A 9,442-nucleotide genomic window follows, 5' to 3' on the forward strand; every position below is an offset into this window, starting at 1 on the left:
AGGAAGGGACCCATGAAATAAGTCGGTGTATGCACGAAGTGCAATTCGATGCAACTGTTAAAAATAACAAGAACACCAATGCCTGGAAGTGAGAAATTCCAAGGTAAGTTAATGGGGGAGGGTGGATTCAATGCGCATAACGCACAGCTGTGATGTAAAAGAAGGACGGAAATCAGAACCTACCTTTGCGTATGTTTGTATGCACATAGGAAATTAGGAAGGGCGTTGCCTTTGGGAATAGAAACTGACAAAGAGTAAAGAAGAATAGAAGGGAGATTCGTCACTGCGGAACTTGGGAGAATTCTTGCATATTTGTGGCTATTTGAACCTAAATTAAAAATTGTTGGACGATGAGCTTTTTTCTCAGCCAAGTCCTTTTTCTCTCATCTTCCCCCCAAATGACGATTTGGGCTCCTTGTGGTTCTTACTTATTTGTTTAAATAATTTAACAAATTTGCCTGGACGTGAATCAGGCCCCTTTACCTGGGCCGGCTCGGCCCTGGGGAGGGTGAAAGTGCACACATTCCTGGCCCAGCCTGAAGAGGGTGGACAAGAGGGATGGGGAGCTGCCCAGGCCCTCGCTGGGTGAGGCTGAAAGGCAGGGAGGCCATTTAACCAGGATTTCATGGATGCAGAGAATTTCATCCTAAGAATAAGACAAGGCTTCTAGAAAGTGTACCAGGAAGACTCAATATCCCCCTCCTTTCTACCCCCAGAGCTGGAATACAGGCAACTCTCTTTCTCAAGCTTCAACACAAAATACCTGCGCCGGGTCCACCCTGCCAGCAAGGCGAGCACTGATCGTTCCCCCGTGGCGTGAAACTCACCTCTGACGGCAGAATGTCCAACCCTGGAGATGGGAGGAGCTGCCCCTCAGCTAGTGCCGGGAACCCCTTCCTCCAGCCCCATCCCTCCCACACCCAGACCCCTTCTCCTGCAGCACTGCGGGTTTTATACTAATTGGTAATCAAGCTCAGGGGCAGGAACCGGTCAGGAATAGGGCCGGGACTGGCTCATCAGTTACCGGGCGTGGCCTCAACCACCACCTACCACAGGGCCACCCACTGGGCTATCACTTCCCGTAAGACTGGAATCCAAGGATGAGGGGGTAGACAGGGATCTGCCAGGGAAATTCACAGTGGGAGGTGAGGTGGAGTGAGCAACTTTTCAGGGGATGAGTCTTTGGGTTGGGTTCAGGTGGCCCCACAAGAGCCGGTGTTTGAGCAAAGGTGGAAACTTAGGTTGAGCTATACCCAAGAGCCCTTTCAAATTCCCTTCTCCAGGTGAGTCCTGGCTCCAGAAGGCCGGCTCTGGGATCCTTCATCTCTCACTGGTGTCTCTGTAAGTGACGGCCAGGGGAAACTTCTTTTCTGCGGGAGCTTCGTCCAGGGGTCCTGACATTGGAGCCCTCAGATTCCCCTGGAGGGCTTGTTAAAACAGAGCACCGGGCCCACCCCCAGGAGTTCCTGATTCTGTGGGCCTGGGGTGGGGTCTTTGTATCTCTAGCAAGATTCTGGGTGGGGGTATCACTGCTGCTGCTGGTCTGGGGACCCCAGCTGAGAAGCACTGCCCAACCCCTCTGCCTGGTGGTCCCTTTCTGGCAGGAGGGGAAGGGGTGGTGAGGCTGGATCCTCTTCTGCTCTACTCACCAGATTCACCTCCTGCCACTGGCCCACCCCCTTAATGAACATACTCTCTCTTCTAGGCTGGCTTCCTTCTCACTCATTGGCTTCCTTCTTTTGAAGCAGATGTCCTAAAATGGCTGATACTTAGAAATCTTTGATCACCCCTGACCTCCAATCTCCAATGCTCTCGGTCTCTCCCTTTCTCTCTTCCCCCTCAGGTACACAGCCCTTATCGCCAAAACTGTTATGACTGCCTATGGTGTTCCAAATAATGCCTGGTATTTAAGACCCGTCCCCATCCAGGCCCAGTCTGTTCTCACTTTTCCCATGATTGTACCCTAACCTGACATCCAGTGTACTTGGCTGTACATTTCCACCTTCATGCTTCACTCATGCTGTTCCCTCATCCAGGAATGCTGTTCCCTGCCCACTTATGTATCAAATATGTGCTCCCATATACTCTGAGCACCGTACCAGGGCCTGTGCACAGTGCCAGAGACCAGAGATCGGCCTTAGACCCGGCCCAAGTCCTCAGGGAGCTTCAATTTGAGACGGGGCATGGTCTTCATAGACACATAACTCCCCATCTGACACTCGATCCATTTTTGAAAATTATCTCATTTTTTATTCTCACAGGAAATTCAACAGTGAGGGACACCAGTATGGATTTGATCCTCAATCTGGAAATCTGAGAATTAATTCAGGGAGTCAGAACCTTGGAGAGACTTGTCTAAGATCTCACTAAAGAGGTGGAAGAGCAAGGATCCAGGCCTATATGTTTGTGGGAGAGGCGTACTGATTCATAGGAGCTCTTGCTCTATGTGTTGAACACAAACCCTTCTACCAATGTTTATTTATTTATTTTTAGAGAAGGTACTGGGGATTGAAACCAGGACCTCCTGCATGCTAAGCATTTGCTCTGCCACTTGAGCTATACCCTCCCCTTCTAGCTCTCTTAATGGTGTCTTCAGATGAACAGAAGTTCTCGATTTTTAATTCTATCTAGTTCATCTTTTAAGGTTCATTCTTGTAGAATCTTATTTAGGAAATATTTGCTGCCCCCAGTATCATGATGACATGTTCCTCTGTTTTCTTCTAGAAGCTTCTCTACTTTACCTTTCACATCTGGATCTATGAAACTAGGAACTTGGCACTACCTAGAAAGGATTGCAGGGAATACAAAGGGTGCAGGAATAGAAGCCTGGACCCCTCTCAATGGAAGGCAGTGGGGGCAGGGATGAGGAGCCCAGCCATTCCATCAAACTGCCCTGATTGGAAGCCCAGGTGTGCCACTTCCAAGCAGCAGGAGCTTTGACAGGTTGCCTGCCTGTGCCTCAGTTTTCTCATCTGTAAAATGGAGATGATGAAATGACATTCCTCCTAAAGCTATGGTCAGACCTGGGAGTTAACAGGGCTTTGATTATGCCAGGCTTAAAATAAATGCTCATTTAGGGTTAGCAATTCTTAGGGGACTGAGGAAGGGGAAAGAAAAAGAGCGGTGAGAGAGGCCAGTGGGAGGACCCCAGTGGTCAGCGAGGCAGCCCATGGAGGAGAGGGTTTCTAGAAGGGGCATAAGTTCTGGATCATAATCCAGAGCATTGGTGGGCTCTGGACAAGCATTTGCTGCACTATCACAGCCCACTTTCATAGCTGACCCAGAGGCGTGGTTTCCACTGAAGGAAACTAAAGCTCAGAGAGTTTAAGTAACGTGCTCAAGATCACACAGCAAGGAAGAATTGGAATTAGGGTTTGAGGCCGGGTTCACACAACCCCACACAGCCCTCCACCAGGCTGCAGGAGACAGAGGAAGACGACAGGAATGGGGGGCCACTTGGCTATAGCAGCCTGGACGGGTGGTTTCTGGGCACTCTTGGGCCAGACGCTAGACTGTTAAGCATCAAATTGTCAGCCACTGATAAGAATGGAAGGGGGGGTGCAGAATTCTCAACTGAGACATCTGGACAAAAGGAAAAATGGGGCAGCCTGAGGGGTACAGAGTCAAAGAGAACAGTGGTTCTCAAACTCTGAGGCAAGTTCAAGTAACCTGGGTACTTTTAAAATACCGATGCTCAGGTATCTGGGTCCTCCACCCCTTTTCTATTTAATTACTAGGGATGCAGCCTGGGCATCAGATTTTTTCAGACCTCCCCCTATGATTCCAATTCCAAAGCTAAGGTTGGGAACCTTGGGAGCAGAGGGTTCTGTAAAGAAGGAAACATGGCAAAGAGGAGAGGAAGCTGGTGGGAGATACTGAAGAGGCTGGGGGTGGAGGGACAGAACTGATGAAGACTCCTGGGGTCCTGGGAGTGGTTGAGGGGCAGGACACAGAAGGAGTTTAGGTTAAGATGGAAAGGGGAAATGAACACAAAAAAGAATGGAAAACCCAGCTGAGGAAAAACAATACGGTCTCATTGTCCCTCAATCCCATCTGTGGATGGAGGCACCAGCTTGAGCCCAAGCTGTGCCCTGGCTGAGGGTCAGCTGCACATCACCAACTGGTGGGACTAAAAATGTCTGAACTGGGGTGGAGGCGCTTCTGGGTAGAGGAATCAAATGGGGCCCTGCTGGCAATCAGACACATCTGCACATCCACCCACATGCCCATCACCTTTCCCACCAAGTGACCAGACACTCTGCAGTGTTTTATTGAGGTCTCGGCTATGCTGGGCTCTGAGGATTCAAAGCTGAGCCTACAGACCTGACCTTGACCCTTATGGGTTTCAGTCTTTGAAACTGACAGTTGAGCTGGCAATTATAAATCAGAAGGGTAAAGTGACTTGATGGGAGGGGGAGGGTGTGACAGGGGAGCACAGAGAAGGGGCACAGAACCCCAGTGTGAAAGGGTGTGAGATGTCAAGGATGGGAGAGGTTAGTGGCAGGAGTGGGGTGGAGGAGAGCATAGGCGAATGTTCTAGGCAGAGAAGAGCAGGTGCACAGGTTGGAAGGAGAAGGGTCTTTTAACAATTGGGAGAATTTTCTAGAGGACAAAGCATAGATGGTGTGTGTTTGGGGAGCAGAGAGGGAAGGGATATGTGCTCTGTTCTAGAGAGAGTGGGAGGTACTGAGGGGTTCTGAGCTGGGGGAGACATGATCAGAATTGAGTTTGGGAAGGACTCAGCCTACTCAGTAGATAAACTGGAGGAAGGGGCAATATTGGATTCTGGGAAACCAGCTAAAAGAGAAGATGTTCAACATCACTAGTCGTAAGGGAAATATAAACTCAAATCACAATGAAGTACCACTTCCCACCCACTGGGATGGTTATAACAGCAACAACAACAAAACTACAGAAAATAATCAGTGTTGGTGAGGATGTGGAGAAACTGGAACCCTTGGACATGGCTGACAGGAATGTAAAATGGTGCAGCCACTGTGGAAAACAGTTTGGCGGACCCTCAAAAAATTACACATCAAATTATCCTATTACCCAGCAATTCCACTTCTAGGTAGATCCCTAAAAGAATTGAAAACAGAGACACAACAGATTTTTGTACGCTAGTGTTCATAGCAGCATTATTCACAAAAGCCAACAGGTGCAAACAACCCAAGTGTTCATCAAACCATGGATAGATAAACACAATGTGGTATAGCTATACAAAGAAGTGTTAGCCACCAAGAAAAAGACAAGAAGTATGGATACATGCTACAACATGGATGATCCTTGAAAAGATTACACTAAGTGAAAAAAGCCAGACGCAACGACTCCACTTACATGAAACACCCAGCCAGAATAGGCAAATCCATAGAGACAGAAAGCAGGTTACTGGTTTCCAGGGGCTAGAAGTTGGAGGTTTGGTGAGTAACTACTTAATGGGCATGGGGTTCCTTTTGGGGTGATGAAAAGTTCTGAAACTAGATAGTAGTGATGAGTGCCAACACTGTTGTGCCACTGGACTGGACACTAAAGGAGTTAAAATGGTAAATTTTATGTTATGTTAATTCATGCTACCACAATTAAAAAACAAACAAAAACAGACCTTGTATCAATGAGTTAGAGGCCTTGTAAGTCCCAATAGCATTTTTCCTTCTTCCTCTTCATCCACCAAACCCCAGGGAGTTAAGCTGATGGTTTTCTTACCTTTGCTCCCCTTAAAGAGCCAGCCAACTGCAGGTGCCCCTGCCCAAAGACCCTGGCCAGCTATAGTCAAATGGGGCAGGGGTGGGGAACCCTAGCATCTGGAGGGCGAACACTGAGGCCAGAGGTTGGATCATCAGAGCCAGACCTTAAAACATCAGCCCCCAGATCTTTCTTTGGGGGGCTGGAGCGCCCTCTGGTGAGCAATCGGAGAGCAACCCAATTCTAATGTCAGCTCTGAGACTTTCGCGCTCGTAGCCTAGTGCACTTGATAGTTGTGCTCAGGGTACTGCTCCGCCATCTCGGAATTTCTCTTTCCGCACTAGAGCCCCCAGGGAATTTACCTGCGCGCCTGTTGTAGATGAAACTGCATAAACTATATAAACACACGCACAGAACACTTCTTCCCTTCCTGATTGACTGATGTCATCCACTCAAGAAATTGAAATTCACGAGCAAGGTCGGGCCTGGCTCAATGAATTACCCCCAAAAAGCTTGCGGTTAACAGGGCGGGCCGGGAAGCCAGCAGGTCCAAGTAGAGAGGACAGAGACTGGTAAAGATTAGCTTCACCTGGAGCTAAGCGCATAGAGCTGGCGGACGACACAGGGCAAGGGATCCAAAGCCAATCAAGAAGGTCAAGGCCAGCAAAGGAGAGGCGGCCTTTGGCTGAGCTCAGTGTGAAGGGAGAGGGGGGAGTCCTCCGAATAGAAAAGACAATGCATGCAATCGGCAGGCTCCTTCATGCCCGGTCCCTGTGCTACCCCTCTCTTCCTCCCTCCCTGTCATGGGGAGCCTCTAACTCAACATTCCTTACCATAAGCTTTTACCAGGAGAGCATGGTGGCGGGTCCTACCCCCGACCAACCCCCAATCTTGTACGGTTCTTCCTACTCATCTCAAGCCCGCTGCCTAGCTATGGAATGCTTGGATTCTGAATCCTGCGCTCCACTTTCCATCCTGGATTGCCTCTTACCTCCCAAAGGACTTTTAAGCAAAACTCCCTTCCCGCCACTCCCAGAGGCCCGTTGGCAACCACCCTCTCCTCACAGTCCCACAGCAGCTCTACTTATGCGCATTTACAACATGGGCCTCTAAGATGTCACTGAGGTAAAAATAGGTTATGCTTCTTTTAAGAAATGTTTGCAATGCGCAGGCTTAACTGTTCTGAGCGTCCTTCGGACTCTGGCCTGCAGGGCGAGAAGTTTTGGCCCCAGCCCAGCTTCGGGCGGTCAGGGGCCCCTACAGGCCTGCCGGGTCTCTAAGATCGTGTCCACCCCCACCGCTACCGCCACCCCGCCGGTCCACACATATTTCTGCCGAGAGTTCAGACCAGGCTGCCCCAGGACTGCTAGGGATAAGAGCCGGGAGGGCCTGCCGGCGCCAAGGGGACCCGGGCAGCCTCACGGTCGTTTTCTTCCCGCGCTGCAGTGAGCAGACCGGCCGCCAGGGGCAGCAGGGGGCCCAGGCTGGCGCCCAGTGCCTCCTAATGGCTTCTCGCGCCCATAGCGCCGGCCTCAGGGCCCTGGACGCGCAGGCCCGGCCTTCCCACTCCTTCTCACCCCGAGGCCAAAACGAGGTTCCAGGGCTAGAAGGCGCGCGCCCAAGGCGGGCGGGGAGGGAGAAGGCTCCCGGAAGGCCACCGCCTGCCTGCCCGCGCCGCACACCTGCGGCTCAGGGCGGGTGGGACCCAGAGCCTCGGGCCCCCACCTGGAGCACGTGGGCTCTGGGCGCCCGGGCCACGCATGGCTGGCAGACGCGGAGCCAGTGGCAGGACGATCCCTTACCGTGGCGGGCGGAGGAAACCAGCAGAGAGGGGCGCTTGCGGCTGAGCCGCCGGGAGGGCTTCCTGGAGGCTGGGCTTGGGCTGAGTGTGGGTGGGATTTCAGTGGCCCGGCGGAGGTGGGGGCTTCTCTTCAGGAGCCCTGGAGCCACCTGGAGACCAGAGTGGCGAGCGCTGGGAGGGGGGCTCGGGCCACAGGCAGCCTGGGAGTAGGCGGAGGACGCAGGGCCCTGCGAAGTGGGCTCAGACCCGTGCAGGCGCCCCGGGATCCCTGCGAGGTGTTGGATTTGCTGGGATCACGTGGTCTGCAGGGCAAATGGGGCCTGAGAGCTGGCGGAAGGGGCTGCAGGGAGCTCACCCAGGAGAAAACCGAGGTTCACTCATCCCAGGTTCCCCAGCACTTGGTAAACCCTGGCCTGTGGAGGGGTCTGCAAATGTTCAGTTGAATTGAATGGACTGTGTCAGGGAAGCAGTGTCCTCAGTTCCTTGTCAGGAGAAAGGAGAGCAGACAGAAAGGGATTGTGGTCTGGGGAGAATGGGGACTTCAAAGAGGACAGAAGAGTGTCCTGAAGCCTCTTCTCAACCCCCGCCCCACCACAGGAGAGGGCTGCCAGCCCAGAGGGAGCTGGGCTGAGCCTCGTGTTCCCCCAGATAACACCTGAAGCCCTGACTCCACCCACCACAGACCTCCCAGACCTGCCCTGTTTAGGCCCCTCTCACCAGGCTCCCCTGACCTGCCGAGTGCCCTGCAGCAGCCGTGTTTTCCTCTGAGCCTCAGTTTCCCCTCCTGACCCAGACAGGGCAGGACCAGATGTTCTCTGAGGGCCCTTCCAGTGTGACAGGCTGGGCTGGGAGGGTGCCCTGTGCTGCTGACCTGGACTGAGAGAGAAACCTTATTTCTGGCCTTTCCAGGCTCATGTCTCCCATTCATAAGAGTAGTGCTTTTGTGAGGGGACAGGGGTCTCCAGTGCAATGGCTCCTCTTTGTCGTCATAAGGCCTCCACTGGACCCAGGCAGCTCTTGGCTGGAATAGTGAACACCGAGGCCACAGGGTGTCAGGACTTCTGGGCAATGGGGCCACGTGACTTCGACGCTTTGAAGGTGTCTAACTGCCTTCTTCACCCTTACATCCTTGGGATCTGAACAGAAAGACCTGCCCTGGACAGTAACAAAGCTACAAAGAGGGAAAAATCCCTCAGGGGCTGTCTAAGTAAGAAGAACCTTAAGCTCTGGGACCAGCCACAACCCTGCACTGAGCAGGAGCCTGAGACTCAGAGGCCAAGTTCACAGAGGACAGTGGTGGCAGACCTGGGACATCATGTTCTGTCCTCAGTGATTCTCAGCCCTCCTGGAGTCCTGCCTTGGCCCTGCTGCAGCAGAGTAACTGCTAGATCCCACTGGGAGCAGGACTACAAGACTTCCTGTCCCAACCCCCCCCCCTGAAGGCCCCTCTCAGAGACCATCTAGAGGCTGTTCACAATCTAGAAAGTTTAGGGTGAGCCATGGCCTCCTGACCTCTCCTCTGGGCTGGGTAAGGGGCCACATCAGCTACTGATTTGCTGTGTGACCAGGGACAGTGCCATCTGTTTCTGGGCTTGTTTATAAATAAAGGCCTTGGACCCATGGCCTGGAGCACCTCTGGGTTTCAGTGTGTGGTGCAGAACTGCCCAGAGGAACAGGGCCAGATGGTCACGGGGAAGAAGGACCCTGCTCCCTCCTCTGGGTTCTGTGGGATCCAGGGTTTGCCTCCACCTATGCACAGTTCCCAGGATCTTGGTTGGGGGTGTGTGTGTGTGCACTGTTGGGGGTGCTTACACAATGGCCCTGGGACACTGCTGAGATCCTAGACCATGTCATTAGCTTTGACAGGAATGGCTCCTTCGAGGTACTCAAGACAGCACTCCCAGCCAGCACTGGTCTCTCCAGCTATAGAAAGAACAGGAGCAGGTATGGGGAGGGTGG

This window comes from Camelus bactrianus, chromosome 9, assembly GCF_048773025.1.
Source record: "Camelus bactrianus isolate YW-2024 breed Bactrian camel chromosome 9, ASM4877302v1, whole genome shotgun sequence".
In the NCBI taxonomy this organism is placed as follows: Eukaryota; Metazoa; Chordata; class Mammalia; order Artiodactyla; family Camelidae; genus Camelus; species Camelus bactrianus.